Source organism: Ascaphus truei, chromosome 1 (assembly GCF_040206685.1).
Source record: "Ascaphus truei isolate aAscTru1 chromosome 1, aAscTru1.hap1, whole genome shotgun sequence".
NCBI lineage: Eukaryota > Metazoa > Chordata > Amphibia > Anura > Ascaphidae > Ascaphus > Ascaphus truei.
This window is the reverse complement of record NC_134483.1, coordinates 20820874-20836720: the sequence shown is the minus strand read 5'-3', so window position 1 is coordinate 20836720 and position 15847 is coordinate 20820874.

The following is a 15847-nucleotide window of genomic DNA, read 5'->3' as shown; positions in this document are numbered from 1 at the left end:
GGGATGAAACTCATGACTGGACAGTTAATTTAAAGGGGTATTCTCTTTTTCGGAAGGATCGAACAAATAGAAGGGGAGGTGGAGTATGTCTATATGTTAAACCAGATCTAAAACCTATTATAAGGGATTATGTCTATGAAGGGAATGATGAAAATGTAGAGACCTTGTGGATAGAAATTAGCAGTGGAGCTAAAAGTATAAAGAAAATGTTTGTGGGAATATGCTATAAACCACCAAATATCTGTGAGATTGAGGAAGCTAAAATACATTTGCAAATGGAGAAGGCATCAAAACTGGGTCATGTTTGCATAATGGGGGATTTTAATTATCCAGACATAGACTGGGGCAATGAGATTAGCGTTACAACAAAAGGAAAAAGGTTTTTGAGGGTGCTTAAAGATAATTATATGACCCAAATTATTGAGGAACCAACCGGGAGAGGGGCAATTCTGGATTTGGTCATATCAAACAATGTAGAAGTAATAACAAATATTCAAGTCCTGGAACATTTGGGTAACAGTGATCATAACATGGTCTCATTTGAAATAAATGATCAAAAAACAGATTACTTGTTTTCAACAAAGACTTTAAACTTTAGAAAGGCAGATTTGAATAAACTGAGGTTTAATCTAGTAGTAATACAATGGGATGATGTTTTTGCAGGGAAAAATGTTGAAGATAAATGGGCAGTCTTTAAAACATTGTTTGAAAAGCACACTTATCAGTGTATACCCTTGGGTAATAAGTATAAAAGAAATAAGTCAAAACCAATGTGGCTAAATAAACAGGTAGGGGAGGAAATGGACAAGAAGAGGAAGGCGTTTAGATTCTTTAAGTCAGAAGGGACAGAGACATTGTATCAGAATTATAAGGAATGTAACAAAAATTGCAAAAGGGTAATTAAATTAGCAAAGATGGATAATGAAAAAAGGATTGCAATAGAAAGTTAGGTCAACCCTAAAAAGTTCTTTAAGTACCTTAATAACAAAAAAATGAGAAAAGAAAATATAGGACCATTTCAGTGTGAGAAGGGTAGGCAGATTATTGGAGATAAGGAAAAAGCAGAGGTATTAAACAAATTCTTTGCCTATGTGTTTACCAGGGAAGAATCAAGTTCAATAGTAGTGCCACAGGAGGAAGCCACAACCTCCATATTAATGACCAATTGGTTAACTGAGGAAGAAGTTCATAAGCGACTTGAAAAAATTAAAGTAAATAAGGCACCTGGCCCCGATGGCATACATCCAAGAGTTCTCAAGGAGTTAAGCTCAGTAATAGCAAAACCATTATATTTAATATTCAAGGACTCCATTTCCACAGGCTAAGTACCACACGATTGGCGTAAAGCAGATGTGGTGCCTATATTTAAAAAGGGAGCTAGATCACAACCGGGGAATTACAGACCTGTAAGCCTGACTTCAATAGTAGGGAAACTACTTGAAGGTTTAATACGGGATAATATTCAGGAATACCTAATGGAAAACAAAATTATTAGTAATAGTCAGCATGGATTTATGAAGGATAGATCTTGCCAAACTAACCTTATTTGTTTCTTTGAGGAGGTAAGTAGGAATTTAGACCAGGGTAATGCAGTTGATGTGGTCTACTTAGATTTTGCAAAGGCTTTTGATACGGTTTCACCGAAGAGGTTGGTGTACAAAATAAAGAAAATTGGACTCAGTAATAATATATGCACCTGGATTGAAAACTGGTTAAAGGACAGACAACAGAGGGTTGTCATAAATGGAACTTTTTCAGGTTGGGCTACAGTCGTGAGTGGAGTACCTCAAGGATCGGTACTGGGACCCCTGCTTTTTAACTTGTCTATTAATGACCTTGAGGCTGGGACCGAGAGCAAAGTCTCCATCTTTGCTGATGATACTAAATTGTGTAAGGTAATAGAATCAGAGCAGGATGTAATTTCTCTTCAGAAGGACTTGGAGAGACTGGAAACGTGGGCAGGTAAATGGCAAATGAGGTTTAATACAGATAAATTCAAGGTTATGCATTTGGGATGCAAGAATAAAAAGGCGACTTACAAATTAAATGGAGATATATTGCGAGAATCCTTGATGGAGAAGGATTTAGGAGTGCTTGTAGACAGCAGGCTTAGCAATAGTGCCCAATGTCATGCAGTAGCGGCAAAGGCAAACAAGATCTTACCTTGCATCAAACGGTCAATGGATTGAAGGGAAGTAAACATAATTATGCCCCTTTACAAAGCATTAGTAAGACCACACCTTGAATATGGAGTACAATTTTGGGCACCAATCCTAAGAAAAGACATTATGGAAATAGAGAGAGTGCAGAGAAGAGCCACCAAATTAATAAAGGGGATGGACATTCTAACTTATGAGAGGCTAGCTAAATTAGATTTATTTACATTAGAAAAGAGGCGTCTAAGAGGGGATATGATAACTATATACAAATATATTCATGGACAATACAAGGAGCTTTCAAAAGAACTATTCATCCCACGGGCAGTACAAAGGACTCGGGGCCTGGTTGGAGGAATGGAAATTTCACCAGCAACAAAGGATAGGGTTATTTACAGTAAGGGCAGTTAAAATGTGGAATTCATTACCCATGGTGACTGTGATGGCAGATACAATAGATTTGTTCAAAAAAAGGTTGGACATATTTTTAGATGGGAAAGGTATACAGGGATATACCAAATAAGCAGTGTTCGACAAACCTATACATTTGCTCGCCCCGGGCGAGTGGATTTAACATCGTGGCGAGCTCCTATTGGCCCAAGCAGCACACGTTTGGTACTAGGTGGCGAGTAGATTTTTTTGTGTGGCGAGTAGATTTTTTGGTGATTTGTCGACCACTGCAAATAAGTATACATGGGAAGGTTGTTGATCCAGGGATTAATCCGATTGCCAATTCTTGGAGTCAGGAAGGAATTAATGTTTCCCCTTAATGGGGTTTTTTGTTTGCCTTCCTCTGGATCAATAAGTAAGTATAGATATAGAATAAAGTATCTGTTGTCTAAATTTAGCATAGGTTGAACTTGATGGACGTACGTCTTTTTTCAACCTCATCTACTATGTAACTATGTAAGTGGAACACCTTGCTGGTAGATTGCCGATGAGATCTAGTAGTCCTCGAACCCGCCGTCCCTCAATACCTGCAGCTTCCCAACTCCCCGCCCGGTGGAAGACCCTTTGTCTACCCACTCCGAGATGACCCCCCTTTGGAGGGACTGGGTGACGACTGCCCTACCCTCACTTCCGCTCCCTACCCAGCTAGTGAAGCGGGCAGCTGTCAGTCCGGATTTAGCTATCCAGGGTCTGGCGTGTCAGAAGCAGCGGGTTTGCATAGTGACATGTTGCAGAAACTCATCAATAAAGTAGGCCAGCTAACCACCCCACCCAGTCTACCTCCGCTAGTAGAAGCTCTCACTCTGGCCACGAATTCCCAGAATTACCGTAAACTGAAGGCTTTCTCTGGGACTCTGCCCGTACCCACGGGGGAAGATGGGATAGACCCCTGGAAGGAGCACACTCGGGGGGTGATGGCCGAATGGTCATGTACGGACGTCGTGAAACGTCAACGCCTCATGGAGTGCTTGAGACCCCCGGCGTCCACCCTAATCAGTATTCACCGAGAGCAGTATCCCGATCTAACCTCTCGGATGATGATCAAGTTCCTAGTCGAGGCCTACAGCGCCACCGAGGATGATGGGGCCTTGTGGGCCAAATACTATGCCATCAACCAAAAAGATGGAGAAGACTTATCTGCCTACATCTACCGCATGCAAATCTCATTAGGTCCCTTGCTACACCATAAGTAAGTAACAGCCTCACAGATGAACGAATACCTCCGCAAACAATATCTACGGGGATCCAGTCCTAGTCACTCTATCGCGAACATGATCCGCGATAACCTCACTCGAGGCCCTTTGCCCTTATTTATCAAACAATTACAGCAAGTCAAAGAACACGAAACGCACCTAATGCTCCACTCCCCTCAGAAAGCTAAAGCCACCAGCAGCTCCAAACTCAAAGGGGGTACTGAGAAAAAGGAAGATCCCCCGGATAAACCCAGCCCCGAGAGGCCGAAGTACGCTGGGCGAACCTCACCTCTGTATAATCGCCGCACTCCACCAAGGGATATGTCCTGTTTCAAGTGCGGGAAGAAGGGGCATATCGCCTATGCTTGCCGAGTGGGGGAGTTCCGCCATCGGAGCCCTTCACCCAAGAAGTTCACGCCTAATACCATGGTGTGCAGTGTCTACGCGGCCAGCGGAGAAAACCCCGTCCCCAACCAAAGTGGCGAAGGATCCGGGGACGAGAATAACCGCGTGGGACCGGTAGCTCTCATACAGGTGATAGTAGACGGTATCTATTCCTCCATGCTACTGGACACCGAATCTCAAGTGACCATCATATATCAAGGGTTCTATGATCGACACCTCCAGAAGCGGCCACTGAGGTCGGCCGAACATATCAAAGTAAGAGGGCTAAGCAATGAAGACTACCCCATCGAAGGCATAGTGACTGTGGCCCTGGAAATACAGCAGCTCAATACCGGAAAATCTCACCCCATGAATGTGGACGCTCTGCTGTGTCCGGAACCCAAAGACCCACCTAAGTACCCAATCATCCTAGGCACTAATGCAGACATTGTACAAGCCGTCATCCGGGCCTACCTACAAGAAACCAATGAGTTGCCATTCCAGTCTCCAACTGCAGCTTGTTCAGACGAATCCGGACCGCTCTCCGACAACCTCGGAGGACTATGGACTGCTGTTCAGCGGGTGAGCCGGTCTGACCAGACTCCTGCCAGGGGAGATACAGAGGATGCCCGCCTGGTGCGCCTATGCTGAACGAGCGGTTGCGGAGCAGCTCTTCTCCCTAGAAAGCACGCCAGAAGAAGACGTCAGCCGAGGATACCGGCTGGTACCTGAATTCCGGGATTGGCCGGCCGCCATTCCCCGTCAGATTTATGTGATGGTCCAGAATCTGTCTCCCTTCCCCATGGCCATTGACGCGGGACAAAAGATAGGGAGAATTTATCCCGTCAGCTCAGTAGACGAGGCCGTGCAAGGTAATGCTGCTCGAGTGGAATGCCCCGGCACGAAGCTGGACTTCAACTTCGGCTCATCCGGATTACCAGCGACATGGAAGGAGAGACTGCGAGTTCAGCTGGAAGAGAGATGAGAAGTATTCTCTACCGGAGAGAAGGATGTGGGATGCAGCCGCAGTGCCCAACACACTTTTCGGATGAGTGATACAAAACCGTTCAGGGAACGTTCCCGCCGGCTCGCTCCTAGAGACGTAGATGATGTGCGGACCGTCCTTCAAGATATGGAGGAAGCCGGAATCATCACGGAGCCCTTACGCTTCCCCCATAGTAGTGGTGAGAAAGAAGAATGGAACCGTGAGGCTATGTGTAGATTACTGGACACTGAACAATCGGACGGTGCCGGACCAGTATAATCTTCCCCGCATAGAGGAAATCCTGAACGCCCTCCCTGGGAGTAAATGGTTCAGTGTCCTGGACCTCGGGTCTGGCTACTACCCATGCTACTGGCTACTACCCATGAGCCCCGAAGACCAAGAGAAAGCGGCGTTCATTTGTCCACTGGGGTTCTACCAATTCACCCGCATGCCCCAATGTATATGTGGTGCTCCGCCTCCTTCCAGCGGCTAATAGAGAAGACCTTAGGTGGTTTGAACCCTCGAGAGTGCTTAGTATATTTGGAAGACATCATAGTCTTCGGGCAAACCCTAGAGGAACACAAAGCCCAGCTCCTGAAGGTGCTAGACCGATTAGCTCAAGAAGGACTCAAGCTCTCTCTGGATTAGTGCCGATTCTGTAGGACATCTGTAACTTACGTGGGACACATAGTGTCCGCGGAAGGGATTGCCACTGATCCCGCCAAAATAGAAGCCGTCGTCAATTGGCCCCGACCTGACAATGTGGTGGAGTTGCGTTCATTCCCTGGATTCTGCGGGTACTACCGCCGGTTTGTGGAGGGGTATTCCCGACGGGCCAAAGCCCTCAACGGTCTTCTCAAGATATACCCTGAAGACACAGGCCGGAAGGCCACGCCGGCCCGACAACCCTTCGGGGACAAATGGACGGCAGAGTGCGAGCAAGCCTTTGTGGAACTGAAGCAGAGTTTGACCGCGGCCCCCATGTTAGCCAATGCCGACCCCGAACAGCTGTATATATTACTTGTGGATGCTAGCCTAGGCGGATTAGGGGCGGTGTTACATCAAAAGTATCCAGAAGGGTTACGACCCGTGGCCTATATCAGTCGCAGCCTTACAATCAGTGAGCAGAATTACCCAGTTCAAAGGAATCGTCCAAGTGGGGACGTTGGAATCCACAGGTGGGAGGATGTAGCCAGCTCCCCTCACCCGCATTTGTTGTTGTCGGGTGGAAGGGTTGCAGCGGGGCAGGGAACGCTCCGGTATATTGGAGGTTCCGCGTTATCAGGGCGCCGCCATGTTGAGAGTTGGCGCAGGCGTAGTAGGTGTGGAGCAGGAGGTCACGCATGCGCGGGGATAGCAGCAAAGCCCGCGAAGGAGGAGTAGCTCCCATAGGGGGGAGCATAGAGACACCGAGTCCCAGCAGCCCCCGCGGGACCAGGTGACACCAGGGAACCAATCGGGTGGTTAGAAGGAAGGAAGGAGGATATAGGAGTCAGAGGGCGCGCACGTTGCGCAGTGCTAGCGGGAGGAGGAAGGAGACGGAGCTCCAGGTATAGGGAGGCACTCAGCCCCTACCTAGGCCTTATACCCCAGGCCCAGTTAGGCCCTGAGTCACTGTAGTGTGGAGCAGAGATAGGGACTGGCCCTAGACAGGTTCCAGTTCCCTTATTGTGCCGTTCAGTGATCGCTTAAAGAGACAGTGTGTATCTAGCAGGAGGTCTGGGATCAGACCCTGCTGCCGTGCTGCCGCACGTCTGGGTGGGATCGCCCCGGACATCTACTGCCGACGTCACCTCGGCCCCACTGATCCTTTGTGAAGACCCTTGCAGGCCCGGGTACTGGAGTGCCCGGCAGGTAAACCACAAGTGCACCAACGATATCACCTCTTATTCAGGACATAGTGGCTGCGCAGTCACATATATATATATATATATATATATATATATATATATATATATATATATATATATATATATATATACTCAGTATCTCACTTGAGGGTGGGGGTATATATATATATATATTGGACTGGGGGAAATTGGACACGGGGTGGGATCACCCGGTGAAGGAGGGAAGTTAATGTCCTGCGAGACGCCGTAGATAGTGCCCCTCTAGGGCGGGACACATGTTAATACGTGAGAGACACGCAAACCCTTTCGTGCTAGTAAAGTATTTGGTTGGTTATATCGCTGTGTGTGTGTTGATGTACATAAGTTGTCCTGCGAAGCACCACTCATCCTCTGGCGGGAGCTGTCGCAGGTGGAGGCGCTGCACCAAGTATCAGGTATTAGCTATTATATTGCATGCTCCAGGCTCTCCGTGGCGGAGGCTCAGGCCCTGTGAGCCTGCAGGTCATACAGCATATGGTAGCAGTCTGTGTTTACTTGGAAACAGGGCTACATATGTATGTATGTATGTATGTATGTATGTATGTATGTATGTTCAGTACAGTGAAAGAGTAATTCATGTTTATGCAAAGTATGGCTTTGTGCACAGTATAACCTATATCTGTATTTAAAGCATTAGACAAAGGTTTAAATTTGATATACATACAGTAAATAGTTTTTTCCCTTCAGCAAATATGATGCCATGTAAGAATCACACAGATTGCTCCAATACATAAAGATGCATTTTTCAGCATATATTTTCATTGTAGACTAAACTTTTAGTAAAAAATAGCATGTTATAACACAACATATACTGTACATCACAAAGCATCTTAAAATATATATTTTTTTAAATTGTTATTGCTTTAAACAACAAGCATTACAATTTAAGGAGAGGGGCATTACTGAATTTGGTCATTTCAACCAATGTACAAGGAATAGCAAATATTCAAGTCTGGGAACATTTGGGAAACAGTTGAAATAACATGGTCTCATTTGAAATAAATGATCAAATCCCATATTATATGGGTTCAACAAAGACCTTACATTTCATAAAGGCAGATTTAATAATACTGAGGAATAATCTACAAACACACACACAATCCCTGCAAGCTCAGGACACAAACACGCCATAATATATATATCAATATATAGGTTCCTTGGCAAATGTATTTTTTAAGCCTGTAAGGGAAGATATAACGTGGCATGGTTACAGACTTAAAAATACTTTGGCCAAACAATTTGACTAAATGACCCTTACTTACTGTATAAGTGTAGCACCCTGCTATATTTCCCTAGCCTGACAATGTCCTGGTAATAGCAGGCTGTTCTAGGGTTAATAAGTCACAAGCTTGTGAGATCACATCCCCTCATGTCTCCATATTGTAGCAACGTAAAGGCTCATGTCTGGGCCTGTAAGCTGCTGGGACCATATGACAGGATGAAGGCCTTGATTCTGCCCAGTTCCTTGGATAGAATAGCTTGACCCCTCCTCATGTATAAAGATGTGGGTTCCTCCAAATTTGTTCAGTTCTGCTGCTTAAGGAGTGTGAGTTCTGCCTCACCCCTTAGGGGTGAGTGAGTTGGGCTTGGGAACTTTTCGTGCCTTACCCCTTGGGTGAGGGGATTACCAGTCTTCCTCAATGGGGGAAGACACAGTATACAGTTCCAGACAGGGAGCTGATCAGACCAGGCTGGCTGAACAATGAACATCCCCCTGGCTTTGATAACAGACTGGAATCTCACTCTGAGATGTGGGGGCTAGGAACTAGAAACCACTAGAAGACCACTCTTGTGGGGGAGGTTGGTGTACCAGGCTTCCCTGTTCAATGCAAGGCTTGAGGTGGACTAGAGGCTAAAGCCTGCATGGATCTCCTTTCTGGAGGGGGAGAGGTTACTCTGGCGTAAGGCCCTGTTCACTTGAAAGCCTGTCCTGATGATGGAAAGATGGGGTACCTCAATAAAGTATCCTGTTTGAAAAGTTCCTGGCACCCTATCTACTTTATTACTCCTCACACAGCTTTGGCCTGAATCCACATGTAAAGAGACCCTGAGAAGATAAAGGTAAAATCCACTGAGCTACAGTAATTCTCTGTGAGCAGGTCTAAACCCTGCCAGGGATAGTATATAGGGATTGCATAAAGACTATTAGAGACTGTTACTCCTACCCCCAACCCAAATTACCCCAGTAACACCCTAAGGCTACGGCCCCACTGCCTGCGAGGCTGGCGGCGTGTGCAGCCAAATTCCACAGTCTGCAGTGTGCTGCAGGAGGGGGGAGGGCGTGACAGGGGCGCGGCAGTGACATCACCCGGCAGGTTCGCCCTCATTGGCTGAACTGCAGGGAGCATGCCTATGGCCTAGTGCCCCGTTGTGACTCATGATCTCAATTCTCTTGAAAGTAGGAGATTCTGTCGGCGCAGCACGGCGGCCCCCCACACAGCGGACCCGGCCCCATTGTGAGGCGGCTCTTATCCCTGCAGCGTCCGCCACAGTGGGTGATGCAGTAGCCAGCGGGGACCTGGCCTAACTCCTGCCGCCGATGGGATAGGGTTGTTATATAAGAAAGACAGAAAAGTATTTAACTATATAATTTGTCATATTGGAAGTACTGTAGTATGGGGGATTTTTTATTTTTCATGAATAATCTACAAGGAATACATTGGAATTACATTTTTGCAGGAAAAATGTGGAAGATAAATGGGCAGTCTTTAAAACATTGTTAGAAAAGCACACTCATCAGTGTATACCCTTGGGTAATAAATAGAAAAGAAACACGTCTAACCAATGTGGCTAAATAAACAGTAGGGGAGGAAATGGTAAAGAAGAGGCAGGCGTTTAGATTCTTAAAGTTAGTAGGGACGGAGGCATCATATCAGAATTATAAGGAATGTAGCAAAAGTTGCAAAAAAGAAATCAAATTAGCAAAAATGGATAATGAAAAAAGGATCTCAATAGAAAGTAAGATCAAACATCAAAAGTTATTTAAGTACCATAACAAAAATAATAGAAAAGAGAATATAGGACCTTTTCAGTGTGAGATGGGCAGGCAAATTATTGGAGATCAGGGAAAGGCAGGGATATTAAATAAATGATGTGCCTCTGTATTTAAGAGGAAGCAGTCAATTATAAAAAAATATTGCAACATGAGGAAGTCACAATCTTTATATTAACAAATAATTGGTTAACAGAGAAAGAAGTGCACAGGCGGCTTGATAAAATTAAAGTAAATAAAGCACCTGGCCCCGATGGCATGCACCCAAGGGTTCTTAAGGAGCTAATTTCAGTAATAACCAAACCATTACATTTAATATTGAAGGACTCCATTTCCACAGGCTCAGAACCACAAGATTGACGTAAAGCAGACGTGGTGCCTATATTTAAGAAGGGAGCTATATCACTCCGGGGTTTTACAGACCTGAAAGTCTTACATCAATAGTGGGGAAGCTGCTTGAAGAGTTAGTACGGGATAATATTCAGGAATATCTAATAAATAACAAAATTATTAGTAATTGTCAGCATGGCTTTGGAAAGCATAGGTCATGCCAAACTAACCTTATTAGTTTCTTTAAGAATGTAAGTAGTAATTTAGACCAGAGAGTTGTCATAAATGAAACTTTTCAGGTTGGACCAAAGTTATAAGTTTAATACTTCAAGAATTGGTTCTGAAACCCCTGCTTTTAAACTTGTTTGTTAATGACCTTGAGGTTGGCATAGAGAGCAAGGTCTCCATAATTGCTAATTACACTAAATTGTGTAAGGTACTAAAATCAGAGCAGGATATAATTTCTCTCCCGATGGACTTGGAGAGACTGGAAACTTGGGCAGGTGAATGGCAGATGTGGTTTAATACAGATTAGATATTAACAGTAAGGTTATTGCTATTGGAAACAAGAATAAACAGGACACTTACAAATGAAATGGGGCAACAATTAGGTCAGTCATTGATGGAGATGGATTTAGGAGTGGTTGTAAACAGCATACTTATTGAAAAAAAAACACAAAATGTGCAAATACTACAACACAATAATATATTAATGCAGTGATCTATAATAAACAGTCTATAAAAGAGAATTGCAGCTCACTAAACACAGGTTCCCAATCTGTATAATGAGTCCCAAATTAACCCACATAAGTGATTATTGGTAGGCTGCGAGTATGATGATGGACCAGTAGAATCCTCTGTCCTCCTCCAGTAGGGAAAAACAGATCTCCTCTAGTTAACACTAGCAGATAAGAAAGAAAGAGAAGTGGCAAAACATAGTGTAAAACTTTATCTAAGCAAATACACGCAGACAGTCATAGATTGCACTTACAAGATATCCAAAAACACACTCACAGCCTACCAGTAATCCCTTTGATTGTTTGTTTTTTTGCACTCCTTTGTTTAGTTTCATTTCAGACAGCAGGCTTAGCAATTGTGCCCAATATCAGGCAGTAGCGGCAAAGGCAAATAAGATCTTATCTTGTATAACACAGGATATGGATAGAAGGGAAGTAAGCATAATTATGCCATTGCATTAAGCATTAGTAAAAACGCACCATGAATATGGAACACTGTGACGGCGAGGGGGTAACCCAAGTGATCTGTTTTTGATCATTTATTTCAAATGAGACCATGTTATGATCACTGTTACCCAAATGTTCCAGGACTTGAATATTTGTTATTACTTCTACATTGTTTGATATGACCAAATCCAGAACTGCCCCTCTCCTGGGTGGTTCCTCAATAATTTGGGTCATATAATTATCTTTAAGCACCCCCATAAACCTGTTTCCTTTTGTTGTAACGCTAATCTCATTGCCCCAGTCTATGTCTGGATAATTAAAATCCCCCATTATGCAAACATGACCCAGTTTTGATGCCTTCTCCATTTGCAAATGTATTTTAGCTTCCTCAATCTCACAGATATTTGGTGGTTTATAGCATATTCCCACAAACATTTTCTTTATACTTTTAGCTCCACTGCTAATTTCTATCCACAAGGTCTCTACATTTTCATCATTCCCTTCATAGACATAATCCCTTATAATAGGTTTTAGATCTGGTGTAACATATAGACATACTCCACCTCCCCTTCTATTTGTTCGATCCTTCCGAAAAAGAGAATACCCCTTTAAATTAACTGTCCAGTCATGAGTTTCATCCCACCATGTTTCAGTAATGCCTATGATATCATACTGCTCCCTTGTAGCTATTAATTCAAGCTCCCCCATTTTATCTGTCAGGCTTCTTCCATTAGCAAGCATGCATTTAATTTTTTTTTCAGCCTGTACTATTATTTTATCTGCTCCTTCCTTTCTGCTCCCACTTGGTTTAGTCTTTAGAAGTTTTCTAGTATTATCTCTATTTACTATGGGTATCTCACTGCTTGTCAAACTTGCACTTGCCCCCATTCTACCTCCATACCACCTTGTATCCTCATCTATTCCATTTAGTTCATTATCTGTTTCATTCCCCTCCCCCCTCCATCCTAGTTTAAAATCTCCTCCAACCTTTTTAGCATTCTCCCCCCTAGCACAGAAGATCCCTCTTCATTGAGGTGCAATCCGTCCCTAGAATATAGATGGCACCTCTCATAAAAGGAGTCCCAGTGCTATAAAAACCCAAACCCCTCCTTCCTACACCACTTTCTTAGCCATGCATTAACCTCCCTGATCTCTGACTGTCTCCCTGCGGTAGCGCATGTCACTGGTAGTATTTCAGAAAATACTACCTTGGAGGTCCTTGCCTTAAGCTTTTGGCCTAGATCCCTGTAATCATTTTTTAGGACCGTCCATCTTTCTCTAACTTTGTCATTGGTGCCAACATGTACCAAGACAGCCGGGTCAATCCCAGCCCCCCTTCCCCCAACAATCTGTCTACCCGATCCGCAATGTGCCGAACCCGAGCACCCGGGAGACAACAAAGGTATATATACAGTATATACCTTTTAATATATATTTCCTTAAAAATAATAGTTACTGTAGAAATATAGAATATGGAACTACAACAATATGTCTTCACATTTTCTCAGCAAAATATTTACATTTGTTTCTTAGATTTCATGTTTTGGGAATATTTTGCTCAGAATTGTACTAATGTTGACAGTTCTGCCATACTTTTGCTAGGATTTTGCCATTTTCACCATCAATTTGCAAAAAAGGCAATATATTACGGGTCATGTGATGTAATACGTTGACTTTTAATGCTGGCCAAACTTTGTTTTGCAGAGCTTCCTAATTTTCACAACATTTATATCAGTAGATACATAAGGAAATCTCACCTGGTAGAGGAACTTCAGTGAAAATGTCACACATCTCCTGTGTATTGTACTGTAAGATTGAATATACTGTAATGGTGCTGGTTTACAACAACCCAATGTTGATTACTCAGTAATATATAAAAAATATGAGTGCTGCAAAAACAAATAGCTATTCAATTATCTTCCACTTTTCATTCAACAAAAACTAATTATCTAAGAGCCTTGGAGAAACATTAATTTGAGCTCAGATGTGTGCAGCTGCTCTGAAATAGATAAAGAACATAACACTAAGGGGTCATTGACCGAGGGCCTGGGGGTAAAGCCAATACAAACTATCCACACATTGCAATATTTGTGTTTTCATTAAATATAGGTAAATACAATATCAATTAAAAAAACTATGGTATAAACAAAATGCAAGTAAGTCATTTACTAAATAAGTACTGAACCTTAAAGGATTATTGTATAACGCTAAATACTATAGTGTATCTACATGTATGCAATGTGTTTCATGAATGACATTTGTTCTTGTTAATTCCTTTAGTGCCCTTTGGACAACAGTGCATGATATGTGTGCCGGCCCTTATGACATATCCTGTTTGTCATGGCACAATGCTCGTTTTGTTTTGTTTTGTTAGACATTTGGACAATGAAGCGCTGACCATGTATGCGGTGGTGCCTCCTCTAACATCAACATCGTGAGATTGCTCAGGAGTGGCACAGTGGCGGCCGCCTTTAACCTAATGCGGCTTTCTCCGCGGGAATTTTTAAACCGCGTGCAGACGCAGGCTTTTTTTTTTAACTTTCGGCGCTATTTTTGTTCAGCGCACCTGCTCCATTGTTCAGCGTGCCTGCTTCATTGTTCAGCGGCATTCGCGCTGAACGGGAGATGTGCTGGCGAGCGGCCGAGATGCGGCTGGCGCGCGCCAACTTCGGCCGCAAAAGAAAACAGCCCCGAACAATCCTGGGTAAGTGGTAGATTAAACGTGGCCGACAGTACATGATCAGAGAACACTAAAGGGGCTGTGGCCATAGAGGTGGCAGAACCCTCCAGCACTAAAGAGAGATCCCATTAGGGTATAAACTTTGTCAGAATGTTCTTAATTATAATTCTGTTGTGTAGTGAAATGGGTCCGGAGGAAGATTTAGTTCCATTTATCTGAACGCCGCTTAAAATGTCCAAATCACAGCATATTGAAAAGGTGATATGGACTGAAACAATAATATGTATCAACCTACAGTATACCTGAAATGTTATAGTCAGAACTTAATTATGTTTCTACAGTTTTTCAAGGAATTGAGTTTTCAGTAGAGTTATTGCATCACACTACAGGCTATGCAAGGACCCACTCTATTCACTAAACAGCAGTAATGCAGGATAGATAATAAATTATACTAAAACAAATGAAGGAAAAGTAGTTCAATAAAAGGTGCAAAGTTAATTTTATTAATCCATGTGACACATACAAGATATTTACAATACAAAATATATACATATATATACATGAGATTATCTCTAAAAAAATGTATGTTCTGTACTCCTCTTAAAGTCTAAATAATACATATACCAAATACCCCAAAATGGAACACAAGTATTGCACAATATTAATAATGTAGCAGTCATACAAAAATCGGCACACAATTTATAAATCAACAAAATTAAGTATTCCAAAAAAGTTCATAGTGCTAAAAAAGACTATTCATGGTCCCAAGGCTCAACAAAGTATCCAGACGTTCCTCCTTCTCCTTCCGTGCACCCCAAAACTGGAACAACCTACCAGAGACTCTCATATCCACCACCAGCTTAAGTTCTTTCAAATCTAATGCTGTCTCACACTTTAATCTGGTCTGTAACTGTTTCATACGCCCATAATATAAATGATCTCTAACTGTGCATGCAATGTCTTGTATATAATGTATACCCTGCTCATTTATGTAACTGTACTTGTAACCATGTATTATCTGTTTTACTCTGTGCCCAGGACATACTTGAAAACGAGAGGTAACTATCAATGTATTACTTCCCGGTAAAATATTTTATAAATAAATAAATAAATAAAGTGATACAAATTGTTTAAAAACAGAATTATTCCAGGCACACTAAATATAAAATTCTTCAAAAAATAGATCTTGGTTTGTTTCAATTAGGCTGTCAATGAGGTGCCATCAAGGTTGGGCTGCTGATATTTCAAATAAAAGGCAGAAGCAGCACAAAAGTATCTGTATATGCCAACTACTGCTCAGAAAGATCAATTAAGAAGGTTCATATCCACAAAGAATCAGTTTGGAATTCTATAGTCAGGTATTTCATGTCTACTGTAACTTTCCAGAATAGTGTATCAAAACTTACTTACTACACCAATCCACAACTCACTGAGGAACACAAAGTCCTAAAATAAAATTGGAGATAGCTACATTCTACTCCAGGCCCCTATGTGTAAGGATTCGGGAGTCACGCCGCCTTCGGCGCGCTCCCGCCCTACCTTCTTTCATTCGCGGGGCTCCTTCTAAGGGAACATCATCCGCAGGCAGCCCAGCACGCATGCGC